We start from the raw sequence: 13,406 nt of genomic DNA, 5'->3' as shown, positions 1-13,406 counted from the left end.
GGTGGTGGAGGCGGATACGATAGGGTCTTTTAAGAGACTCCTGGACAGGTACATGGTGCTTAGGAAAATAGAGGGCTATGGGTAACCCTAGGTAATTTCTAAAGTGAGTCCATGTTCAGAACAGCATTGTGGGCCAAAAGGCCTGTATTGTGCTGTCGTTTTTCTCTGTTCAATATATTCTCCAGAAATTGATGTGTGTCTGTCTAAGAGTATCTGAACTGCCTGTATTGTATCTGCCTCCACCAACTCCCTTGGCAGCACACTCTGGGCAGCCACTGCTCTCTACAATTTCCAATGTCGTTATTCTTCAATATACCAATTTATGTATAAATTACATAAATATAATTATACATAATTATTTACGGGCCCAGATGGCGTCCCGGGACGAGTTCTCTGGGCCTGTGCAAGCGAGCGAGCTGGAGTGTTTGCTGACATCTTCAACTGCTCCCTGCTTCAGTCTAAGATCGCCTCGTGTTTTAAGAAGGCAACGATAATCCCGGTGCCGAAGAAAAGCAAGGTGACATGCCTGAATGACTATTCACCTGTGGCTCTGACATCAATTGCTATGAAGTGCTTGGAGCGATTGGTTATGGCACTCATCAACCATAACCTAACGGTCAACCTCGATGCTTTGCAATTCGCCTACCGGAGCAACAGTTCAATGGCAGATGCCATCTCCCTGGCACTACATTCCTCCTTAGAACACCTGGAGAATAAAGATGCATATGTAAGGCTCATTTATATTGACTACAGTTCTGCCTTTAATACCATCATTCCAAATAAACTGATTCCTAAGCTCCGGAACCTGGGTCTCAGCACTCAGATCTGCAGCTGGATCTTCAACTTCCTCACAGACAGGACCCAGGCTGTAAAAATAGGGGACAAGCTCTCCTCTACAATCACTCTGAGCACCGGTGCCCCACAAGGCTATTTACTCAGCCCCCTGCTGTACTCACTGTACACCCACGATTGTGTAGCCAAGTTTCCATCGAACTCAATATATAAGTTTGCTGATGACACCGCAATTGTAGGCCGTATCTTGGGTAATGATGAGTCTGAGTACAGAGAGAAAATTAAGAACCTGGTGGCATGGTGCGAAGACAATAACCTATCCCTCAATGTCAGCAAGACAAAGGAATTGGTTGTTGACTTCAAAAGGAGTAGCGGACCACACGACCCCATCTACATCGGTGGTGCGCAGGTGGAACAGGTCAAAAGCTTTAAGTTCCTCGGGGTGAATATCACAAATGACCTGATTTGGTCTAACCAAGCAGAGTCCACTGCCAAGAAGGCCCACCAGTGCCTTTACTTCCTGAGAAAGCTGAAGAAATTTGGCCTGTCCCCTAAAACCCTCACTAATTTTTATAGGTGCACTGTAGAAAGCATTCTTCTAGGGTGCATCACAACCTGGTGTGGAAGCTGTCCTGTCCAAGACCGGAAGAAGCCGCAGAAGAGCGTGAACATAGCCCAGCACATCACACAAACCAATCTTCCATCCTTGGACTCACTTTACACCGCACGCTGTCGGAGCAGTGCTGCCAGGATAATCATGGACAGGACCCACCCAGCCAACACACTTTTTGTCCCTCTTCCCTCCGGGAGAAGGTTCAGGAGCATGAAGACTCGTACGGCCAGATATGGGAACAGCTTCTTTCCAACTATGATAAGACTGCTGAACAGATCCTGACCAACATCTGGGCCGTGCCTTCCAAATATCCGGACCTGACTTGCACTACCTTACTTTCCCTTTTCTATTTTCTAATTATGATTTATAATTTCAAATTTTTATTATATTTACTTGGATTTGTACTTCGGGAGCACAAAGCGCAGAATTAAATATCGCTGTGATGATTGTACGCTCTTGTATCAATTGTCTGGTGAAAATAACGTATGGGCAAAGAGTGCCCTCTAGTGTTAGACTGGGGAAGGACACCGGCTGTCTGCTCTCTCTGCCTCTCATCATCTCATCACTATCAGATCTCCCGTCAGATTCCGCAGCTCCAGAGAAAACAAATCCAGTTTGTCCAACCTCTCCTTCTCGTTCAATCGAGACAACAGGTTGGAACGTTGTTCATTGGAGTTTATGAGGCTGAGGGGTGACCTTACAGAGGGGTATAAAATCATGAAGAGGATGGATGGGGTGAATGCACAGTCTTTCACCCAAGGTGATGGAATGCAGTACCAGAGGGAACGAGCTTGAGGTGAGAGATTTAATGGGAACCTGAGGGACATCATTTTCAACGAGAGGGTGGTCCGTACATGGAATGAGCAGCCTGAAGCAGGTACAGTAACAATATGTAAAAGCCTCTCAGAGAGGTACATGGATAGGAAGGGTTTTGGGATAAATGCATGCAAGTGGGACTGGCTCTGATGAGCATCCGGGCTGACAGGAACCAGATGGGCCGAAGGGCCTGTCTCTGTGATGTGTGACTCCTTTTCACCGATCCTGGGAGACAAGCCGTGTGGGATAGACGTTCTTCCTGCTCCCGATGTCCTGAGTTCACAAACCCTCCCCAAAAGACCCGTCCAACCACCGGAGAACGTGGATCTACCGAGAGCAGCTCACTCCTGAGACAGACCGGTCGTGTTTTACAGCTGTGGTGTGGCCCGGCCCAGACAGGGGAATGTGGGAGACGGGTTGTCTACCCACCTCAGGCAATGTCTCGGAAGCCCGTGTCTGCTGGGATGGACGGAGGTAAGGTGTGAGACACCACTACGAGTGCTGATGTGCAGACGGTAATTCCAGGTGAGGCTTCCCATTCTCCACCTGGAGGTTGAAGGGAACTTTTGGACAATGCAGGAGCAGAATGAGACCATTCGGCCCATTGAGATCACTGCTCCATTCAGTCAGGAGTGATATTTCTCAATCCCATCCTCCCACCCTCTCCTCTAGAGGCAAGAGTGGATATCGGACTGCTGGAATAATATACTGGAGAGGTAATAACGGGGGGGGGGGGAGGGTGGGGGGTGATTGTTGGGTGTAGTCGAAGTATTTTGCATCTGTCTTCACTGTGGAAGACAGCAGCAGTTTGTCAGAACTTGGAGAGTGTCAGGGCAGAAGTGAGTGTTATTACTATTACACAGAAGGTGCTTGGGCAGCTGAAGGTAGATAAGTCACCTGCACAAGATGGACACTTAGGGTTCTGAAGGAGCTGGCTCAATGGATTATGGAGGGACAAGTAATGATTGCTCAGTTAGTCTGACCTCAATGGTTCAGATGATATTGGAGGATGAGGTTTATTGATGATAATGTTCTGGAGTACTGACAGCCAGATGATAAAACAGGCCATAGTCAACATGGTTTCCTTCAGGAGATATCTTTCCTGACAAATCTGATGGGATTTGATAAGGAAATTACAGACAGGACAGACAAGGATGAGTCAGTGGATGTTTCTTATTTGGATTTCCAGAAGGTCTTTGACAAGGTCCCACTCATGAGGCTGCTTAACCGGATAAGAACCCATGGTTTTACAGGAAAGGTACTAGCATGGATGGAAGATTGGCTGACTGGCAGAAGGTAAAGAGTGGACTTTTCTGTGAGAGTCTGCAGAAGGATGTATATATATATATAGATAGATATAGATGGATAGATAGAGATAGATAGATACAGATATAGATATAGATTAAGTGAGTGGGCAAGGGTCTGGCAGATGGAGTACGATGTTGGTAAATGTGAGGTCATCCACTTTGGAAGGAAAAATGAAAGAGCAAATTGCAGCATGCTGCTGAGCTGTGCTTGTGCATGAATCACAAAAGGTTGGTTTGCAGGTACAGCAGGCCATCAAGGAGGAAAATGGGATGTTGGCCTTTATTGCTAGAGGGATTGAATTCAAGAGCAGGGAGGTTATACTGCAACTGTACAGGGTACTGGTGAGGCCGCACCTGGAGTACTGTGTGCAGTTCTGGTCTCCTTACTTGAGGAAGGATATGCTGGCTTTGGAAGTGGTGCAGAGGAGGTTCACCAGGTTGATTCCAGACATGAGGGGGTTAGACTACGAGGAGAGATTGAGTTGCCTGGGAAAGTACTCTCTTGAATTCAGAAGAATGAGAGGAGATCTTATAGAAGCATGTAAAATTATGAAAGGCATAGATAAGACAGAGGCAAGAAAGTTGTTTCCACTGGTAGCTGAGATTAGAACTAGTGGACATAGCCTCAAGATTCAGGGAGTATATTTTGGACGGAGACGAGGAGGAACTGCTTTTCTCAAAGAGTGGTGAATCTGTGGAATTCTCTGCCCAATGGAGCAGTGGAGGCTACCTCAGTAAATATATTTAAGATAAGGTTGGATGGATTTTTGTAGAGTTGGGGAATTAAGGATTATGGGGGAAGGCAGGTAGGAGGAGATGAGTCCATGGTCAGATCGCCATGATCTGATTGAATGGCGGAGCAGGCTTGATGGGCCAGATGGCCTACTCCTGCTCCTATTTCTCATGTTGATTATGTTTATGTTCTTTATTGTCACCTTTCTGTCAGCGTAAACCAGTCTGGTATTCTCCTCCGATCTCCCTCATTAACAAGGCATTTTCACCCGAACAACTGCCGCTCAATGGAAGCATTTTGTTGGTCATTTTTCTGCATCATCCTCCATAAGAGACTGTTGTGCTGGAAAATCCCAGGAGATCAACATATTCTGAGATACTCAAACCACCCCATCTGGCACCAACAATCACTCCACAGTCAAAGTCACTTTGATCACATTTCCTCCCCTTTCTAATGATTGGTCTGAACAGCAACTGAACCTCTTGACCGTGCCTGCATGCTTTGCTGCATTGAGTTGCTGCCACATGATTGGCTGATTAGATATTTTCATTATTAAGCAGATGTACAGGTGTACCGAACACAGGTCCCTGAGTGTATTTGAGGCAGAGGTTGATAGGTTCAAGATAAGTAAGGGGTTAAGAGTTACCTCAAAGATGTTGTGACACAGGAGCAGAATTAGGACATTCAGACGATCAAGTCTACTCTGTCATTCCATCATGGCAGATTTACTATCCTTCTGAACTCCGCTATTCTACCTTCTCCCACAACTTTTGATGCCCATACTAATCAACAATCTGAGGTTGTGCCCTCTGGTCCCAGACGTCCGCACCATTGGTAACATCCTCTCCACATCCACTCTATCTAAGCCTTTCAATATTCGATAGGTTTCAATGGGATCTCCCCTCATTCTTCTAAACTCCAGCGAGTACAGGCCCAGAGCCATCAAATGCTCTTCATACGTTAACCCTTTCGTTCACAGAACCTCCTCTCGGCCCTCTCTGATGCCAGCACAATTTTTCTTAGGTAAGTGCCCGTAGTACTCTGTGCAGTCTGTCCAATGCCTTTTAAAGGCTCACCATTGCTGTATTCTTGTCCTCTGAAAACGAATGCTAATGCTATATTTGCCTTCCTTACCACTTACTCAAATTCCAAGCTAACCTTTAGGGTAGGGTGTCCCAACCTGGGGTCCACAGACACCTCGGTTAATCGTAGGGGTGGGGATCCCCTGCTTTTGAGAATCCTGCACAAGGACTCCCAAGTCTCTTTGCACCTCTTTCCCCATTTAGAAAACAGTCCATACTTCTACCAAAGTGCATGTCCATACGCTTCCCAAGATTGTATTCTGTCTGCCACTTCTTTGAGGAAAGAGAAGCAGAATAAAGGGTGTAAAGGTAGTAAGGTAGAAGGGCTAAAGTGTGTGTACTTCAATGCAAGAAGCATCAGGAACAAAGGTGATGAACTGAGAGCTTGGATACATACATGGAATTATGATGTAGCGGCCATTACGGAGACTTGGCTGGCACCAGGGCAGGAATGGATTCTCAATATTCCTGGATTTCAGTGCTTTAAAAGGGATAGAGAGGGGGGGAAAGGGGAGGAAGGGTGGTATTACTGGTCAGGGATACTATTACAGCTGCAGAAAGGGTGGGTAATGTAGCAGGATCCTTTTTTGAGTCAGTATGGGTGGAAGTCAGGAACAGGAAGGGAGCAGTTACTCTACTGGGTGTATTCTGTAGGCCCCCTGGTGGCAGCAGAGATACCGAGGAGCAGATTGGGAGGCAGAATTTGGAAAGGTGCAAAAATAACAGGGTTGTTATCGTGGGTGACTTTAACTTCCCTAGTATTGATTGGCACTTGATTAGTTTCAAGGGTTTAGATGGGGCAGAATTTGTTAAGTGTGGCCAGGATGGATTCCTGTCTCAGTATGTTGACAGGCCGACTAGGGGGAATGCCATACTAGATCTAGTATGAGGTAACGAACCAGGTCAGGTCACAGATCTCTCAGTGGGTGAGCATCTGGGGGAAAGTGATCACCGCTCCCTGGCCTTTAGCATTATCATGGAAAAGGATAGAATCAGAGAGGACAGGAAAATTTTTAATTGGGCAATGGCAAATTATGAGGCTATAAGGCTAGAAATTGCGGGTGTGAATTGGGATGATGTTTTTGCAGGGAAACGTACTATGGACATGTGGATGATGTTTAAGGATCTCTTGCAGGTTGTTAGGGATAAATTTGTCCTGGTGAGGAAGCTAGAGAATGGTAGGGTGAAGGAACCATGGGTGACAAGTGAAGTGGAAACTCTAGTCAGGTAGAAGAAGGCAGCATACATGAGGTTTAGGAAGCAAGGATCAGATGGGTCTATTGAGGAATATAGGGTAGCAAGAAAGAAGCTTAAGAAGGGGCTGAGAAGAGCAAGAAGGGGGCATGAGAAGGCCTTCACGAATAGGGTAAAGGAAAACCCCAAGGCATTCTTCAATTATGTGAAGAACAAAAGGAGGACAGAAGTGAAGGTAGGACCGATTAGAGACAAAAGTGGGATGATGTGCCTGGAGGCTGTGGAAGTGAGTGAGGTCCTCAATGAATACCTCTCTTCGGTATTCACCACTGAGAGGGAACTTGATGACGATGAGGACAATATGAGTGAGGTTGATGTTCTGGAGCATGTTCATATTAAGGGAGAGGAGGTGCTGGAATTGTTAAAATACATTAGGATGGATAAGTCCCCGGGGACTGACGGAATATTCCCCAGGCTGCTCCACGAGGTGAGGGAAGAGATTGCTGAGCCTCTGGCTAGGATCTTTATGTCCCCATTGTCTACAGGAATGGTACTGGAGGATTGGAAGGAGGCGAATGTTGTCCCCTTGTTCAAAAAAGGTAGTAGGGATACTCCGGGTAATTATAGACCAGTGAGCCTTACGTCTGTGGGTGGAAAGCTGTTGGAAAAGATTCTTAGAGATAGGATCTATGGGCATTTAGAGAATCATGGTCTGATCAGGGACAGTCAGCATGGCTTTGTGAAGGTCAGGTCATGCCTAACAAGCCTGATAGAGTTCTTTGAGGAGGTGACCAGGCATATAGATGAGGGTAGTGCAGTGGATGTGATCTACATGGATTTTAGTAAGGCATTTGACAAGGTTCCACACGGTAGGCTTATTCAGGAAGTCAGAAGGCATGGGATCCAGGGAAGTTTGGCCGGGTGGATTCAGAATTGGCTTGCCTGCAGAAGGCAGAGGGTCGTGGTGGAGGGATTACTTTCAGATTGGAGGGTTGTGACTAGTGGTGTCCCACAAGGATCTGTTCTGGGACCTCTACTTTTCGTGAGTTTTATTAACGACCTGGATGTGGGGGTAGAAGGGTGGGTTGACAAGTTTGCAGACGACACAAAGGTTGGTGGTGTTGTAGATAGTGTAGAGGATTGTCGAAGATTGCAGAGTGACATTGATAGGATGCAGAAGTGGGCTGAGAAGTGGCAGATGGAGTTCAAACTGGAGAAGTGTGAGGTGGTACACTTTGGAAGGACAAACTCCAAGGCAGAGTACAAAGTCAATGGCAGGATACTTGGTACTGTGGAGGAGCAGAGGGATCTGGGGGTACATGTCCACAGATCCCTGAAAGTTGCCTCACAGGTAGATAGGGTAGTTAAGAAAGCTTATGGGTTGTTAGCTTTCATATGTAGAGGGATAGAGTTTAAGAGACACGATGTAATGATGCAGCTCTATAAAACTCTAGTTAGGCCACACTTGGAGTACTGTGTAAAGTTCTGGTCACCTCAGTATAGGAAGGATGTGGAAGCATTGGAAAGGATACAGAGGAGATTTACCAGGATGCTGCCTGGTTTAGAGAGTATGGATTATGATCAGAGATTAAGGGAGCTAGGGCTTTACTCTTTGGAGAGAAGGAGGATGAGGGGAGACATGATAGAGGTGTACAAGATATTAAGAGGAATAGACAGTGGACAGCCAGTGCCTCTTCCCCAGGGCACCACTGCTCAGTACAAGAGGACATGGCTTTAAGGTAAGGGGAGGGAAGTTCAAGGGGGATATTAGAGGAAGGTTTTTCACTCAGTATTTTCAGGAGTATTTGTGATTGCAGAATGTCCTGCCAATGTTGCAACAACTACAATTCTTTGTCACAATTGTGACGAGTATACACTAAGATCACAAGGACGGAAATTGACTCCTCTTATTAAGAAAGCCTTTACTGTTCTTTTGGTGGAAAATTGGCGATTCAGACAAAGCCTGGGGTCCTCACGTTTGTTGCACAACATGCGCTGTCCATCGTAAAGCTTGGCTCGGAGGTGCTCGGAAGTCAATTCTGTGCTGTCCTGATGATATGGCGGGAGCAGAAGGATCATGTGACAGACTGCTACGTCCGTCTGACCAGCGTGTCTGGTGACTTGGCTAAAAACAAGAACCAGCTTCCTTAAAGTCCAGTTCCCGGAAATCTCTGTGGAGGTTAAAGTGACACAGCAGAATCAGTGGTCATGGTGGAGATTGGGTTGGAGATGGCGCACCTGGTGATGAGGGGGGTCCCAGTGGTGTCCGAGCGAAAAGGGGGCACCACTGGGATGGGGAGAGTGAGTTTGTTGGTGACAGCAGCACTGGACGGGGGAAGGATCATCCGTTTGGTGGGGGGAGCACATCTGAGCTGGAGAGAGTGACCGGTTTTAAGGGAGCTGGAAGGAAGTACCTCAGGGCCAATGAGGGAGCATCGGGGGAGGGAGCACCTCTGAGCCAAAGAGGGAGTGGCTGTGGGCTGGGTACAGCAACAGGTAGGCAGCAGGGCCACGAATGGTGGAGACCTCATTTAGATCCCTCCAGACCATTACTTCACATAAGCCATTGGGTGGGAGTGATACACGGTGGGGACAAGGTGTGGCCAAGAGGATTGACATGGCAAGGCAGATGTTGTCTATGGGGGACTTTGAAAAGATGTCACGTTGTAGCTTGTCTGGAAGGTGAGAACACGTGGGATCGAGGGTGAGATAAGGAAATGGACACAATATTGGCCTTGGTGGTTAAGAGTTGCAATGGGAATGTGACCAACGGTGTACCGAAGGGGTTGTGCAGTGTCCCTCTTCAAATAAGTTTACCCGATCAACAAAGTTGGTGAGGTGGTGCACAGTGAAGAGGGTTATCTCAGAATACACGGAATTCCAGATGACCTGGGGAACAGGGCCAAGGAATGGCAGCTGGAGTTAAACTCGAAAACTTTGCATCTAGTGATCATTATGCCATTAGCTTGGACTGACACCTTGCCCTATTGTCCAGTTTATTATTTATTGTAATGCCTGCACTGTTTTTGTGCACTTTACGCAGTCATGTGTACGTCTGTAGTCTAGTGTAGCTTTCTCTGTGTTTTTTTTTATTACGTAGTTCAGTCTAGTTTTTTGTACTGTGTCATGTAAACCATGGTCCTGAAAAACATTGTCTCATTTTTACTATGTACTGTACCAGCAGTTATGGTCGAAATGACAATAAAAGTTGACTTGACTTGACTTGAATTTCAAGACAATGCAAGAGAACACTTAAGAAAGAAACAAGGAAGGCTAAAAGAAGGCATGAGGCTGCTCCAACAGACCAAGACGCAGGAGAATCCTAAGGGCTTCTACAGACACAGTATGTTAAGAGCAAAAGGATTGCAAAGGACAAAATTGGTCCGCTGAAAGATCACAATGGTAATCTAGGCTTGAAGCCAAAAGAAACGGGGAGATCTGAAATTGATTTTACACATCTGTATCAACTTGGGAGATGGACACAGAGTTGAAAGAAGTGAGGCTAAGCAGCAGTGAGGTCCTGGACCCTATACAGATTACAGAGGAGGTGCTCACTCCTCACAAGGTATTCCCTCGGATCCTGTGGAATGCAAGTGCTGAAACTGCAGGGGTCCCAGTTAAATCATCCTTAATGACAGGTGAGGTACCAGATGAGTGAAGAATAGCTGATGCTGTTCTGCTGCTTACGAAAGGCTGTAAGAATGAACCAGGAAATTATAGGCCGCTGAGTCTGACATCAGTAGTGGGAAAGTTATCGGACGGTATTCTTAGGGACCAGGTATATGAGTATTTAATAGACGGGATTGATTAGGGATAGTCAGGATGGCTTTGTGTGTGGTAGGTCGTGTCTAACCAATCTTACAGAGTTTTTCGAGGAAGTTACCAGGAAAGTTGATGAAGGCAAGGGAGTGGATGTTATCTACGTGGACTTCAGCAAGGCCTTTGACAAAGTCCCGCATGGGACATTGGTCAAGACGGTTCCATTACTTGACATTGAAGATGAGATAGTAAATTGGATTATTGAAGAAGCCAGAGATTGGTAACAGATAGTTTCCTCTGTGACTAGTGGACTGCTGTAGGGATCGGTGATGTGTCTGTTGTTGATTGTCATCTGTATCAACATTCTGGATGATAATGTGGTAAACTGGATCAGCAAATTTGCAGATGACACCAAGATTTGTGTTGTAGTGGACAGTGAGGAAGACGATCATAGCCTGCAGTGGGATCCGTACCAGCTGGAAAAATGGGATGAAAAATGGCAGATGGAATTTCATGCAGACAAGTACGAGGTGTTGAATTTCGGTAGGACCAACCAGGGTACGTCTTACATTGAATGGTCGGGCACTGAGGAGTGTGGTGGAACAAAGGGGCCTGGGAATGCACAACCATAATTCATTGAAAGTGTGTGTTGCAGGCAGATTGGGTCCTAAAGTATATGGCATATTGGCCTTCATCGATCATAATAGTGAGCACAGGAGATGGGTTGCTATGTTCAAGTTGTATGATGTTGGTGAGACCTAATTTGGAGAACTGTGTGCAGTTTTGGTCACCTACCTACAGGAAAGATGCAAATAAGATTGAAAGTTTACAGAGAAAATTTACAGGATGTTGCCAGGACTGGAGACATGAGTTACAAGAAAAGATTGAGTCGGTTATAACTTTATTCCTTGGAACATAAAGACTGAGGGGAGATTTGTCAGATGTATACAACATTATGAGGGGTATAGATAGGGTAAATGTAAGCAGGCTTTTTCCACTGAGATTGGGTGACACGACAACTGGAGATCATGGGTTAAGGGTGAAAAGTAAAATGTTGAAGGGGAACATGAGGGGAAATCACTTCACCTAGGGAGGTGAGAGTGTGGAACAAGCTGCTGGCAAAAGTGGTGGATGCGATTTTGATTTCAATGTTTACAGGCCTGTTTCTGTGCTTTAGCTTTCTATGACTCCATGATGCTAAGTGTGAGGTGTTGATTTTGGGAAGATATCCCTGGGCAGGGTGCAGACAAAAATGTCAGGGAAATGGAGTTTGTAGATCAGACAGACTTATACATAACACACAACAAAATAAACATTGACATTTGTACAAGTTCAGAATCAGATCAGGTTCATTATCACTGAGATACACATGACATTTTTTTCTGTTGAAGCACCAACGCAGTGGAATACATAAAAAAGTACAATAAGAATTGTGTAAAAAGTAGATAGTGCAAAAAGGGAGATGATAGTGAGCTGGTGTTCATGGGTTCACGGACCATTCGGACATCTGATGAACACTAGGAAGTTGTTCTAAAACTGTTCTTTAATTTGTAGAGAAATAAACCACAGTAACAGGCTCTTCCAACCCGATGAACCTGCTCTGCTAAATCACACCCGTCTGACCAATTAACCCATTCATCTGGGTGACTTTGGAAGGTGGGAGGAAACCAGAAACCTGAGCACCCGTCGGATCCCGTGCGGTGACGGGGAGAACATACATCTCCTTACAGACGGTGCTGGGAATCGAACCGGTGACCCTGGCTCTGTAATAGTGACCTGCTACCCGTTATGCTACTGTTCAGTCCATGATGAGTGTCCGTCCTCAGGCTCTGCTACCTCCTCCCTCACAGCAGCAATGAGGAGAGGGCGTGGTGAGCAAGGTGACTTAGACCATCAGATAGAGGAACAAATTAGGCCATTCGGTTCTTCAAATCTGCTCCATCGTTTGATCATGACTGATCCATTTCCCTCTCGACTCCATTCGCTTGCCTTCCTCCCGTAATCTTTTACGCCCTGACTTATCAAGAACCAATGAACCTCTGCCTTAAGTACACCCAGTGACCTGGCCTCCACAGCCCCCTGTGGCAATAAATTCAACAGATTCACCACCTTCTGGCTGAAGAAATTCCTCCCGATCTCTGTTATAAATGGACAACCCTGAGGTTGTGCCCTCTGGTCCTAGGCTCCCTCACTATAGGAAACATCCTCTCCACACCCACTCCATCTTGGCCTTTCAACATTCAATAGGATTCAGTGAGATCCTCCCCCACCTTCTATTTCCCTAAATTCCAGCAAGTACAGGCTCAGAGCCAAACTTTCCTCATTTGAGAAGCCTTACATTGCTGGGATCAATTTCCTGAACCCCCTTTGAACCCTCCCAACATCAGCACATCCTTTCTTAGATAAGGGGAACAAAACTGCTCACAATAATCTGAATGAGGCCTCACCAGAGCCTTATAAAGCCTCAGCATTACATCCCTGCTTTAATAGTCTGGTCCTCTCGAAATGAATGCTAAAATTGCATTTGCCTTCCTTCCCACCGATTCCATCTGCAAGTTAACCTTGGGAATCCTGCACAAGGACTAGCATGTCCTTTTGCACCTCATTTTTTCCCATTTTCTCTCCATTTGGAAAATTGTCATTTCTTTGCCTATTCTCAGAATCAGTCCAAGTCCTTCTGCACCCTCTCTCCTTCCACAATTCTACCTGTCCCTCCACATATCTTTGTATCATCCACAAACTTGGCCACAAAGCCAGCAATTCTGTCAGCCATATCACTGATATACAATATACAAAGTAGTCTCAAAGCTGACCCCTGAGGAACAGCAGCCAATCAGAAAAGGACCTCTTAAATACCCACTCTTTGCCCCCTTCCAATAGCCAAAGCTCTATCCATGCTCGTATTTGTTCTGAAATGCCATGCACTCTTGCTAAGCTCGCTTACCTTCATACTTCAACTTTTCCTTCCTTGTGGCTGTTGTAGTTGCCCTCTGTTGGTTTTTTCAAACGTTTCCCAGTCCCACTTGGTGGTAAGTTTCACCTCACTAGGACCTTAAAGGAGACACATTTGCAAATTGATAGTCGATAGTGATTGGGTAATCAGGTAATGA

General features: G+C 46.0%; 1 long non-coding RNA gene across 2 annotated transcripts in view; it reads right to left on the bottom strand.

The window, feature by feature from the left end:
* The window catches only part of LOC140732765 (uncharacterized), a 113,349-nt gene that overhangs the window by 34,389 nt on the left and 65,554 nt on the right, over nt 1-13,406 (bottom strand). For both annotated transcript variants that reach the window (XR_012100131.1, XR_012100130.1), the window contains exon 2: nt 13,241-13,347. This is a non-coding gene — a long non-coding RNA (uncharacterized lncRNA). The remainder of the gene's footprint in view (nt 1-13,240; nt 13,348-13,406) is intronic.

Source organism: Hemitrygon akajei, chromosome 1, assembly GCF_048418815.1.
Source record: "Hemitrygon akajei chromosome 1, sHemAka1.3, whole genome shotgun sequence".
Taxonomy (NCBI): Eukaryota; Metazoa; Chordata; class Chondrichthyes; order Myliobatiformes; family Dasyatidae; genus Hemitrygon; species Hemitrygon akajei.
Note: the sequence above shows the minus strand (reverse complement) of the source record. Positions and strands in the feature narration are given on the sequence as shown.